The 13,764-nt window shown below is 44.7% G+C and overlaps 1 long non-coding RNA gene across 1 annotated transcript; it reads right to left on the reverse strand.

The window, feature by feature from the left end:
• Window positions 1–1,219: 1,219 nt before the first annotated feature.
• LOC116583183 lies at window positions 1,220–8,637 on the reverse strand. Its single transcript, XR_004282642.1, has 3 exons — window positions 8,570–8,637; window positions 4,634–4,637; window positions 1,220–1,256 (listed from the first exon to the last, which is right to left on the reverse strand). It is a non-coding gene; the product is annotated as an uncharacterized LOC116583183 (long non-coding RNA).
• Window positions 8,638–13,764: the final 5,127 nt, after the last annotated feature.

Here is a 13,764-nt window from a genome sequence, read left to right on the forward strand (position 1 = left end):
AGTCTTTGCCACCTTTTAGTATTTTATTCTCTCATTTATATATTCTTATCTAGATAAAATGACAAGGCAGAAAAACTCACCTCAAAAAAATGAACAAGAGGCAGTACCGATGGCTAGGGACCTAATCAATATGGACGTTGGTAATATGTCAGATCTAGAGTTCGCAATGACGATTCTCAAGGTGCTAGCTGGACTCAAAAAAGGCATGGAAGATATTAGAGAAACTCTGTGTGGAGAAATAAAAGAACTAAAATCTAACCAAGCTGAAATCTAAAAGGAAATTAACGAGGTGCAATCAAGAATGGAGGCTCTTACTTCTAGGATAAATGAGGCAGAAGAGAGAATTAGTGATATATAAGACCAAACAACAGAGAATAAAGAAGCTGAGCAAAAGAGGGACAAACAGCTACTGGACCACAAGGGGAGAATTCGAGAGATAAGTGACACCATAAGACAAAACAACATTAGAATAATAGGGATTCCAGAAGAAGAAGAAAGAAATGGGGGGAGCAGAAGTTATATTGGAGCAAATTATAATAGAGAATTTCCCCAATACGGGAAAAGGAACAAGCATCAAAATCCAGGAGACACATAGAACCCCCCCTCAAAATCAATAAAAATAGGTCCACACATCGTTATCTAATAGTAAAACTTACTAGTCTTAGGGACAAAGAGAAAAGCCTGAAAGCAGCTCGGGATAAGAAGTCTGTAACACACAATGGTAAAAATATTAGATTGGCAGTGGACTTATCCACAGAGACCAGGCAGGCCAGAAAGAACTGGCATGATATATTCAGAGCACTAAATGAGAAAAACATGCAACCAAGAATATCCAGCTAGGCTATCATTGAAAATAGAAGGAGAGATAAAAATCTTTCAGGACAAACAAAAATTAAAAGAATTTGTAAACACCAAACCAGCCCTGCAGGAAATATTGAAAGGGGTCCTCTAAGCAAAGACAAAGTCTAAAAGTAGTAGACCAGAAAGGAACGGAGACAATATACAGTGACAGTCACCTTACAGGCAATACAATGGCACTAAATTCAAATCTCTGAATAGTTACCCTGAATGTAAATGGGCTAAATGCCCCAATTAAAAGACACAGCATATCAGAATGGATGAAAAAACAAAACCCAGGGCGCCTGGGTGGCTCAGTGGGTTAAGCCGCTGCCTTCGGCTCAGGTCATGATCTCGGGGTCCTGGGATCGAGTCCCGCATCGGGCTCTCTGCTCAGCAGGGAGCCTGCTTCCCTCTCTCTCTCTGCCTGCCTCTCTGTCTACTTGTGATCTCTCTCTGTCAAGTAAATAAATAAAATCTTTAAAAAAAAAAAAAACCATCAATATGCTGTCTTCAAGAAACTCATTTTAGACCCGAAGACACCTCCAGATTTAAAGTGAGAGGGTAGAAAACAATTTACCGTGCTAACAGACATCAAAAGGAAGCTGGGATGCCAACCTTATATCAGATAAATTATATTTTAAGCCAAAAACTATAATGAGAGATGAGGAAGGACACTATATCATACTCAAAGGGTCTGTCCAACAAGAAGATCTAACAATTTTAAATATCTATGCCCCTAACAAGGGAGCAGCCAACTATATAAACCAATTAATTATAAAATAAAAAAAACACATCGACAATAATATAATAATAGTAGGGGACCTTAACACCATCCCCTCACTGAAATGGACAGATTATCCAAGCAAAAGATCGACAAGGAAATAAAGGCCTTAAATGACACACTGGACCAGATGGACATCACAGATATACTTAGAACATTCCATCCCAAAGTACAACAGAATACACATTCTTCTCTTGTGCACATGGAACATTCTCCAGAGTAGATCACATCCTGAGTCACAAATCAGGTCTCAACCAGTACCAAAAGATTGGGATCATTCCCTGCATATTTTCAGACCACAATGCTCTGAAGCTAGAACTCAATCACAAGAGGAAAGTTGGAAAGAACCCAAATACATGAAGGCTAAAGAGCATCCTACTAAAGAATGAATGGGTCAACCAGGAAATTAAAGAAGAATTGAAAAAATTCATGGAAACAAATAAGAATGAAAACACAACTGTTCAACATCTGTGGGACACAGCAAAGACGGTCCTGAGAGGAAAGTACATGGCGATTCAAGCCTTTCTCAAGAAACAAGAAAGGTCTCAAGTACAAAACATAACCCTATATGTAAAGGAGCTGGAGAAAGTACAGCAAGGAAAGCCTAAACCCAGAAGAAGAGAAATAGTAAAGATCAGAGCAGAAATCAATGAAATAGAAACCAAAAGAACAGTAGAACAAATCAATGAAACTAGGAGCTGGTTCTTTGAAAGAATTAGTAAGATTGATAAACCCCAGGCCAGACTTACCAAAAAGAAAAGAGAAAGGACCCAAATAAATAAAATCATGAATGAAAGAGGAGAGATCACAACCAACACCAAAGAAATACAAGCAATTATGAGAATATGTTTTGAGCAACTATACATGAGGAAATTTGACAATCTGGAAGAAATGGATGCATTCCTAGAGAGCTATAAACTACCAAAACTGAACCAGGAAGAAATAGAAAACCCGAACAGACCCATAGCCAGTAAGGAGATTGAAGCAGTAATCAAAAATTTCCCAAAAGGGCCCAGGGCCAGACAGCTTCCCAGGGGAATTCTACCAAACATTTAAAGAAGAATTATTACCAATTCTCCTGAAACTGTTCCCAAAAAATAGAAATTGGAGAAAAACTTCCAAACTCATTTTATGAGGCCACCATTACCTTGGTCTCAAAACCGGACAAAGATCCTTCACCAAAAAGGAGAATTACAGACCAATATCCTTGATGAACACAGATGTGAAAATTCTCACCAAGATACTAGCCAATAGGATCAGTACATTAAAAGGATTATTCACCGCAACCAAGTGGGATTTATTCCAGGGCTTCAAGGTTGGTTCAACATCCATGAATCAATCAATGTGATACAATACATTAATAAAAGTAAGAACAAGAACCATGTGATATTCTCAATAGATGCTGAAAAAAACATTTGACAAAGTACAGCATCCTTTCTTGATCAAAACTCTTCAAAGTGTAGGGAAAGAGGGTATATTCCTCAATATCATCAAAGCCATCTATGAAAAACCCACAGTGAATATCATTCTCACTGAGGAAAAACTGAGAGCTTTTCCTTTAAGGTCAGGAACATGGCAGGGATGTCCATTATCATCACTGCTCTTCAACATAGTACTAGAAGTCCTAGCCTCTGCAATCAGACAATAAAAAGAAATTAAAGGCATCCAAATCAGCAAAGAAGAAGTCAAACTATCACTTTTTGCAGATGATATGACATTTTATGTGGAAAACCCAAAAGACTCCACTCCAAATCTGCTAGAACTCATACAGGAATTCAGTAAAGTGTCAAGATATAAAATCAATGCACAGAAGTCAGTTGCATTTCTATACACCAACAGCAAGACAGAAGAAGGAGAAATTAAGGAGTCAATCTCATTTACAATTGCACCCAAAACCATAAGATACTTAGGAATAAACCTAGCCAAAAAGGCAAAGAATCTGTACTCAGAAAATTATAAAGTACTCATGCAAGAAATTGAGGAAGACACAAAGAAATGGAAAAATGTGCCATGCTCATGGATTGGAAAAACAAATATTGTGAAAATGTCTATGCTACCTGAAGCAATCTACACATTTGATGCAATCCCTATCAAAATACCATCCATTTTTTTTTTTTTCAAATAAGTGGAACAAATAATCCTAAAATTTATATGGAACCAGAAAAGACCCAGAATAGCCAGAGGAATGTTGAAAAAGAAAGCCAAAGTTGGTAGCATCACAATTCCAGACTTTAAGCTCTATTACAAAGCTGTCATCATCAAGACAGCATGGTACTGGCACAAAAACAGACACATAGATCATTGGAACAGAATAGAGAGCCCAGAAATAGACCCTCAACTCTACGGTCAGTTAACCTTCAACAAAGCAGGAAAGGATGTCCAATGGAAAAAAGACCGTCTCTTCAACAAATGGTGGTGGGAAAATTGGACAGCCACATGCAGAAGAATGAAACTGGAACGTTTCCTTACACCACACACAAAAATAGACTCAAATGGATGGAAGACCTCAATGTGAGGTAGGAATCCATCAAAATCCTTGAGGAGAACACAGACAGCAACCTCTTCAACCACAGCTGCAGCAACTTCTTCCTAGAAACATCGCCAAAGTTAGGGGAAGCAAGGGCAAAAATGACTTTATCAAGATCAAAAGCTTTTGCACAGCAAAGGAAACAGTCAACAAAACCAAAAGACAATTTAAAGAATTGGAGAAAATATTCACAAATGACATATCAGATAAAGGGCTAGTATCCAAAATATATAAAGAACTTATCAAACTTGATACTCAAAACCACAAATAACCCAATCAAAAAATGGGAAGAGGACATGCAGACATTTCTGCAAAGAAGACATCCAGATGGCCAACAGACACATGAAGAAATGCTGAACATTCCTCCACATCAAGGAAATACAAATCGAAACCACAATGAGAAACCACCTCACACCAGTCAGAATGGCTAAAATTAACCAATCAGGAAATGACAGATGTTGGCGCGGATGCAGAGAAAGGGGGACCCACCTACGTTGTTGGTGGGAATGCAAGCTGGTGCGGCCACTCTGGAAAACAACATGGAGGTTCCTCAAAAAGTTGAAAATAGAGCTACCCTACGACATAGCAGTCACACTATTGGGTATTTACCCTAAAGATACAAATGTAGAGATCTGAAGGGGCACGTGCACCCGAATGTTTATAGCAGCAATGTCCACCATAGCCAAACTATGAAAAGAACCCAGATGTCCATCAACACGTGAATGGATAAAGAAGAGGTGGTTCATATATACAATGGAATACTATGCAGCCAGCAAAAGAAATGGCATCTGGACATTTGCAACAATGTGGATGGAACTAGAGGGTATTATGCTGAGCGAAATAAATCAATCAGAGAAAGACAATTATCATATGATGTCCCTGTTATGAGGAATTTGAGAGGCAGGGTGGGGCACTTGGGGGGTAGAGAAGATAAAAATGAAACAAGATGGGATCGGGAGGGAGACAAGCCATAAGAGACTCTCAATCTCACAAAACAAACGGAGGGTTGGTGGGGGGAGGGGGAGATGGGGTGGCTGGGTGATGGACATTGGGGAGGGTATGTGCTATGGTGAGTGCTGTGAAGTGTGTAAGCCTGATGATTCACAGACCTGTATCCCTGGGGCAAGTAATACATTGTATGTTCATTTAAAAAATTAATAAATAAAATTACTATCAAAATGCTCTGCTCCATCCCTCCAAACCTCATGCCATCCCACTCACCCACAAAGCAACAACTTTCCACTCTTACCTATTTCTTCTGTGATTTACCTGCATATTTCTAAAAAAATAAGCATGTACTGTTATTTTTTCATTACTTCATTTTAGTCATTTTGTCCACTTCGATTATGGTGGCTGAGGATTTGGCTGGCTAATGCTCTAGTTAAACTCCTCCGTGTCCCTTTAATCTAGAGATTATGATTATTGTTTAGAGTCTTTACATTAGGGCTTCCTACATTCTCTGTAAGCAATGGCTGCATTTCCTTTCTTGTACAACTCTGAACACGTTCTGGAATTAGTAACTGTCCTGTGCCATTGCTTGGTTTTGTAGGGACATATGCCGATTGTTTCCACCTGTGTTCCAGCGTCTGCTGGGGCTTCTGCCAAGTGTTTGGGCTCACGGAGACACCTCACCCACCCCATCTCACCACCCAGAGCGCACCTGTGCCCACCCTGCCCCCTCCTCCTTCCGAAGACGCTGGTTTGATCTTGAAACGGTCACATAGCTATGATCCTGAAACGACCCTCCCACCCCATAACCTCTCTCCAGGCTGCATCTCGTCTATCCCTGGTTTGCTGCTTTGCGTTTTGCAAGACATTTTCCTGGAGCTTCCCAGGAGAGCCATGCCAGGTACCTATTTTTCATCTCCACATGATTAGTAATTTGCTTATTCAGTCCTCTTTGTTCTACCTGAGTGAGAGCTGCCTGTCCCTCAGATTGTCCTTCCCTCTGCGCTTGCTCTCTGCTTCAGCCCTCTGAGGGAAACTTGGCTTGCCCTTGGTCTCTGGCTCTTGGGCGGTGACCTGTTCTCTGCAGAAACTTTCAGCTCAGCGCTGTCGACTGCAAAGAGGACATGAGCCCCTGAGTTGGTTTTCCAAGAGCCAGTATTGGAAAGTAAAAAGCAGAATGAATTTTAAGAACGTGTTTTATTTAGTCCAATATTTTAAAATGAAATCTTTTCACCCTGTAATCGATATAAGAATGATCAATGAGCTGTTTCAGCTTGACCGCGTCTCTCTGAATTTTGGTGTGCATTTTACACTCCCAGCATGCCTTGTGATTCCATTCTCTGGGTTCTGCTCTCTGTCCTTCCAGAAGCCTTCTGGAGCCATGCCTCTGTACGTCATTCATGCTACACTGTTCTGCTAACACTGTAGATCCTACAGTCAGTCCCTTGGCTGCTTCACGCCACGGTTGTTCTGGAACCCTACCTGCCTAGTCACTTGGGAACATTCAAGACCTTCGCACTCAAGCATTTGGGTGGAGAAGATAGTGTTTTTGGATACAGAGCTGGCCAAACTTTCTGGTGGGTGACCATCGCAAGGACGGTCAGGTCAGTGCCTCGGGATTTCTCCTGCTCTATGGCCTGTGATCTCTAACGTGTTCTTGGAATCCTCGAGGACTCTGTAAAACGTTTTCAACATTTCCTGGGAATGAACCAGCAGTTCTTGGAAGGAATGACTTCAGCCTTACTAGGTAATAGGAACCCAGGTGTACAGCCAGCAGAGGGCAAGACCCTGCCCATTGGGCTCTTGGGACCAGAAGAGAGGCAGGGAGGGACGAATACAGGACACTGCTCTTCTTTTTCCCGTGTGGTTGGGACATCTAGGACGCCAGGTGCCCCCTGCTCATGCCCACCCTCTCTCCCTCCTTCTAGCTTCTTCTCCCCCTGCCCCCTCCTCCTTTCCCCTGCCTCTCCCCGGGTCCCCATGGCAGACAAGACCCAGAGGTCCCCACCATATGGAAGTAGAATATAATCCTTTTATGCTTGCTTAGATGGCCAGATTCTTAACCTGTGTCTGTCATCCTAAAACAGATTGGAGCACGTCTCCTAATTTGTCAGACGTCCACATACCGCTTACTATCAGCGTGCCACTGTTCTAAACCCTTCTACAGATATGACCTCATTTAATCCTAACAACCCCTGATGAAGGTACTGTTTCTATCTCCCTTTTACAGACTGAGGCCCAGGGAGGGTCAGTATGTACCACACAGTGTGTCCCCAGGCAGTGGCTCCAAACTCCATGCTCCCAGCCATGGGTGGTGGCTCCCTGTCTCCATGGGGTTCCTGCACAATTCAGTGGAGAATAGGAAATGTTTGGGTGTCTTGCCATGAAATGGTCTACTCTGCAGAGTGGGCTTACATCCAGAGCCAAGCCTGAGCTCAGAGCAAGTTCTCAGTTCTAAATGCTTCCTGAACTTCCATCCTTAAGCTGAGACCTCTGCCTGTCACCCGCATAGAGTTCCCTCACTCTGCCAGGATCCCAGTTGTTGGGAAAGCCAGCTGAAAACCAGTGGACCTAGCCAGCTGTCTAGTAGTACCTTTGCATCAGGAAATCAGCTAAATTTTTGTCCATACTGATTTTCAACTGTGAACATGTGTTCTACTTTTTCCTCTCTACCTTATTCAACTTTCCTGCTTCCAGAGTTTCCAACGTGTTGGTGAATTTCAAATCCCTCATACGTGTCTCGCTAGGAACCAGCAAGCTCATAATTAGTAAGATCTAATGAGTTTGGACAGCACTAATTTGCATTCCATGATGATTTGGACAGAAGCTGGGTGGGAGTGAACTTCAGTCCATGAGGAAAAGGCTGGCTAATCATTTTCATGGTGCAAACATTGCAGGGACCAGATAAATAAATTTTTCAGGTCGTGGAGCTATGACCCCTATTTACACACATGTAAATAGCATGTGCCGTGTGTTGGGTGCTGTCTCATGCAGGTAGTGATATCACATCTTTAGTGTTTAAGGCTGTCAGTTTTATTACATTATTCGGTAATACAAGTGCCCTCTTGTTTTATTTATTTATTGGTTTGCTCTTTAATTTTTCATTTTTTATTTATGTATTTGTTTTCCGCTTTGTTGTAGCATTTGGGTTTGCCCTGTCTCCCGAGCCTCTTGGAGCCCACCAGGACCTGAGAATGGGTACGTACATTTTCATGTCCTAGGCATCTCGCATATCAGTTCTGGGATGCTGCCTTCTTTACCTAATAACCAATCCTAGGTGGAGAGACAAGTGAAGGAGAGGAAAGGTTTTCTGAATCAAGTGCTGTGAATTTCCTCAAGAGATCCTAAACTTGAGGGGCACCTGGATGGCTCAGTCACTGGGCGTCTGCCTTCAGCTCTGGTCATGGTCTCAGGGTCCTGGATCGAGCCCCGCCTTGGGCTCCCTTCTTAGTGGGGAGTCTCCGTCTCCTTACTCCCCACTGCTTGTATGTCCTCTCTCACTGTGTCTCTTTCAAATAATTAAATAAAATCTCTTAAAAAAAAAAAAAGAAATATTCCAAAGTTGGAGACAGAGACATTGGAGATGAAGCCTGCTGGTTCTGGAGACAATGAAGGACCAGGGGTATATATTCTAGCCTGAGAAAAAGAACTGCACTTTGTGACTCTCTATGTGAACTCTGACAAGCGAGCGTGCATGCCGGCGACACTGAAATTACCTTCGAGTTCATTATCAGGAACTGAATGAATACAGGAAGGTAGCTTTTGAGTTTTAATGTGATTTTTCAATAACGGTCTGGGAGTAATTAATTCAGGACAAGTGTTTTTAAAAGCCTATTAAAATATAGCCCTAGTAAATTAATTGGCACGGGTTCTTCTGAATTTTCCTTTTAACAAAACTAATAAATTATTTTCCATGCATTTAATAAATATTAGATAACTAGAAATTGAGTTTTCCCTATTGTAGTGCTGATATTTTTAGCGGGCACTGAAAAAAAATGTGACATTGGCTCTTCCAGACATACTCCCGGATTCTGACTTGGTAATTAGCAACTAACTTCACTGGGTTCTTTTCCCCTCAAGCTCCCCAAAAGTGCCCCATGAATTATGAATTATTCTCATTTGTTCATTAAAGCAAGCCCTCAAAGGACATCTTTAAGATGACAATTTATTAACCTAAACCAGGTTATTCTGTGTTCTTGACTACAACAAAAGTGTAATTGTTTTAAAATATTTTAAATTCAGAGCTTTCCTGTGAATTCATAGCCACCTCCCAAATAATCTGAGTCATTGCCATTTTACCCTTTCTCCTGACCCATCCTTTTTCAAAGGGCACAGACAAGCAGGAACCTGATGGGTCCTCCCCCCTATCCTGAGGATATGACCCTTGGGGTTGGACCCGTCTCCCTTGGCTCCGATCCTGGAGCAGCCCAGCATGCAGGACGGAAGCTCCTCCATCACGGTTAGCTGCGTGGCTGTGTGAGTAAATCCACTCACAGAAAGCACTTAGCTACTCGAGTTTCGTACTACCCAGGCAGGCAGCAAACGATCTCTTGTCGGTCTTCACAATTTAAAGGTCACCCGTTGGCTCTAGGTTTCGAAATCTATTATTCAGGGATACAGCTAAATATCTCACAGTGCGAACGGCGGCCCCCACCACCAAGATCCATCCAGCCCAGAAGGCCAATAGGATTGAGACTAAGAAACCCTAACTCCACGCAAAAAGGGATCCAGAGAGACTTTTGAGCACTTCTCTGTGGGGGACACATTTTGGGGACAAGCTTGAGGAGTCTGGCCCCAAGCCATGTCCATAATTGTATAAATGAGCCCAGTGTGAGGAACCCTGTGTTTCCTGCCCAGATGGCCCGTTAACCTTGTTTTTTTTGTTTTGTTTTTTGTTTATTTAATTGCAGTAGTAAACATCACGGAACAGATGGATCTTAAAGATGTAGGTAAAAGTTGTCAGAAAGTTCTGGAATTCGAGTCTCCTTGATTGGGCAGGGATGTTCGAGCAGAGAACATATGGTTTTGAGCCAGCAGACTCCAGAATAAGGAGATGTTAGCCCCAGAGAAAAGCAAGTGCTCCAGAAAGGAACAGAGGACAGCTAGAGAGTAAATCTCTGTGCCTCGAAAGTTGGCTGGTCGGAGTAGACCTTCGGTATAGGTGAACCCGCCACGAGAAGGGTGACTTACGGTTGACTCCGGGAAAGCTTGGCTTCTCAGGTGACATCTGCCGAAAGATAGGACCAGGCAAGTCAGAGGAAATGTTTGGTCCGTTACATAATTTGCAGTTCTGAATTATTTTGTTTGTTTTGACTGCACGAACTGCTTCTCTAAATGGATGTTGGGTTTCTGCGGGCGGCTCGGTTGACCTCTCCCTGGTCTTCCTTGTGCGTTTAATATTTGCTTAGTTATTTTATGGATTGACTTCAGGTGGTTGGACGTAAGACACCAAATGTCAGCTGAGCATTCTTACACACCCAGCCTGCCTTCCGACACTGCCTTTTGGAAGTGATTTGCTTGGATTGCAAAACATATTTTCCCACAAGACGAATGTCCTAAAACAGTGGGCTGTCCCAGGCCAGACAAAGGAAGCCCCTCGTGGCCACACTCTACTGAAGTCCTGGTGATCGTTTGGAGCTCGATCCCCCGTCTCAGGGCTTTCCTGGAGAAATGCCTATGGTGGGTGAGCCAGTGGGGAATTTCAGATCTACGTGTACCCCGATTCTGTATCGGTGAGACAGAGGGCCGGGGAGCGAGGAATCCTTTAATGAACAACAGAAGCTTCACTCTCCTGGTGGCCACCGGGTTCCAGATAAGGTGTGAGCCGCGGGAATGGGAAGGCAGCATTCAGAGGTCTGGAAACTGTGAACTGGGATGGGCACTTTACATGATGAGTTAGCTTGGGAGACAGGACCCCTGGGAGACAGACAAGCTTGAGTGCAGGGACAGGATGAGTGTCGTGGGTAGAATGAAGACCCCCCGCAAAGACGTCCGCCTCGTAATCAGCAGAATCTGGAGCCTGTGACTTTTTATGTGGCAGAAACGGAGGGGTAAGTCTGGAGACTGGGGAGGTGATCCTGGATTATCTGGGGCAGCTTGATAGCATCATGAGGGTCTTTCTAAGAAGGAGACGGGACGGTCCGAGGAGGAGAAGGAGGTTTGGAGATGGAAGCCATAGTCAGAGTCACAAGGTCGTCTGCTGGCTGGGAGTATGGAAGGAGCCCAGGAACGCAGGTGTCCCTAGAAGCGGGAGGAGGCACAAAAATGAATTCTCCTATAGAACCCCAAGGAGGGACCAGCCCTATGGACCCATCACAGACCTCTGAGCTCCAGAGCTGTAAGGGAAGAACACGGTGTTGTTTCAAGCCATGTGGATAATTATCTCCAGCAGCTGCAGGGACCAGCAGCGGATAGTGGGGAAGGTTGGGCAGGGAGAGGTGGCAGGGAGTGGCAGGGAGAGGTGAAGGGCATTCTTCCCTCTCGTCCCCTCCCGTCCCTTTCTGTCCCCCTGCCCTCTGCGCTGGTGCAAAACCTCAAAGGACACACACCCAGGAGAGGAGGCCTCTCTCTCTTCCCGCCAGCCTCCCCCGAGCACCGGGTCCTCTCCTGGTAGCTTTGACCACGGCCCTCGGAACCTGCCACTGATCTCACTGCACACTCTTTTTTTTTTTTTTTTTAATGTTTTTTATTATGGTGAAATTTACACAACCTACAGTTAGCCATTTGGACTGTTTTTCAGCACAGTTTAGTGGCATCAAGGACGTTCACACTGTTGTGCAAACATTGGCAATATCCATCTCTAGAATGTCTGGGCCCGTGCGAACTGAAATTGCGAACCGGGCAGCTCTCGGTCCCCATCTCCTCCTCCCCCGGCTCCTGGTTACCTCGAATTGATCTTGTGTCCCGCAATGGGAGAGTTCGTCCAAGTGGGGTCGTGCCCCGTCTGTCCTCTTCCGACTGGCTAATCTCACTCCGCGTAGGACTTCCCCGGTCCAAGCATGTGGTAGCCACGTCCGTCCCCGTTTAGGGCAGATAACCGTCCGTCATGTGGATGGACCACGCTTGTGTATTGGTTCCGTGTCTGGTGACGGTCACTCGGGCTGCTTTGGGATCCCTTTGGCTCTTGCGAAAGAGGTGGTAATAAACATTGGGGAACGACCAGCTCTCTGGGTTCCTGCTTTCAGCTCTTGGCGGTGTAGACCCAGAAGCTGAATTATCGGATCAAAGGAAGTCTGTTTTCTTTCTTGAGGAACCACCACGCTGTTTGCCTCGGGGGCTGCCCCGTGTCACACCCCATCGGCGATGTGGCGGCGTTTGTCTGTGTCTTCTGCCTAGACTTGTTGTTTCCTATTTGCTTATTTTCGTGTCTGATTACATCCATCCTAGTGAGCAGCGGGCACAGCACTCACTCTTGATAGAAGAACACAGCGCTGCGGCGGCCGGAGGGCTGAGTTAAGCATCCAAGTCTTGGTTTCGGGTCAAGTCGTGATCTCACAGTCGTGAGATCGAGCTCCACGTCAGGTTCTGTGCTCCACAAGGAGTCTGCTGGCCATTCTGTCTCTCCCACTGCCCCTCCCTGCCATAAATGAATAAAATCTTGAAAGTTTAAAGAAAATTTTTTTCTTTCTTTTTTTTTTTTTTAAAGATTTTATTTTTATTTATTTGACAGAGAGAGATCACAAGTAGGCAGAGAGGCAGGCAGAGGGAGAGAGAGGAGGAAGCAGGCTCCCCGCTAAGCAGAGAGCCCGATGCGGGACTCGATACCAGGACCCCGAGATCATGACCTGAGCCGAAGGCAGCGGCTTAACCCACTGAGCCACCCAGGCGCCCCAGAGAAAATTTTTTTCTTAAAAAAGAAAATCACAGCTGGATGGGTAAACCAGGCCAGGGAGGAGCACGGGAACCAGTGAAGGGGAACACAGGTATCCAGGGGGGAGGTCTACCCCGCTCGCAGAACGGGCAGGCGAGGGAAGGTTACACCGGCAAAGGTGGCCCTTCCTCGGTAACAAACCAACCAGCCTCGTGCTGACGCCCACCGTCCCTCCTGCTAGAACACAGCAGCCTGGCTTACACCCGTCATCGACACCCTGTGTACGGACATTAGAAAAGGCATCCGTGCATCTCCTCTTTATGGAGACCTTGGCCGAGCAAGAGAACTCGGGGTTTTCCGCTCAGCTGGGGTCAACTGTGAACCCCAGTGTCCAAGCACCATCGTGGGCACCCCCCCCCACGGACTTGCGGTATTATCCCCCCAAACTCGATGTGTTTGTGACTGGGGAGTTGTGACGTGCAGGTGCGCAATCAAGAGGCCGTCCCACAACCACCCAAGAGAGCTCCTGTCCCGGCAACACCATTTCTGAAGGAACATCCAAGAGGAAAAATGGGGGGAGCTGGGCGCCGCTGCCTGTCAGACACGGCCACGCACGACGGGGGCCGCTGAGGACGGGTGCCTCGTGGTCTCTTTCCTTTGTGGCCATAACAGACGATTAAATGAAACGCCATTTTATGTCTTTAAGAGATACAACTAGAGAAAAATCAACAGGACTTGGATGTTTTCACAGTTATCTTTATTTTCATTGCGGTAGAAGAAAAAGGAAAAAAAAAGCACAACCCATCAAACGTATGGTCTTACTCATTTTTAACTGTCTAGTTCCGTAAGGTGAGGGCT

This window comes from Mustela erminea, chromosome X, assembly GCF_009829155.1.
Source record: "Mustela erminea isolate mMusErm1 chromosome X, mMusErm1.Pri, whole genome shotgun sequence".
NCBI lineage: Eukaryota > Metazoa > Chordata > Mammalia > Carnivora > Mustelidae > Mustela > Mustela erminea.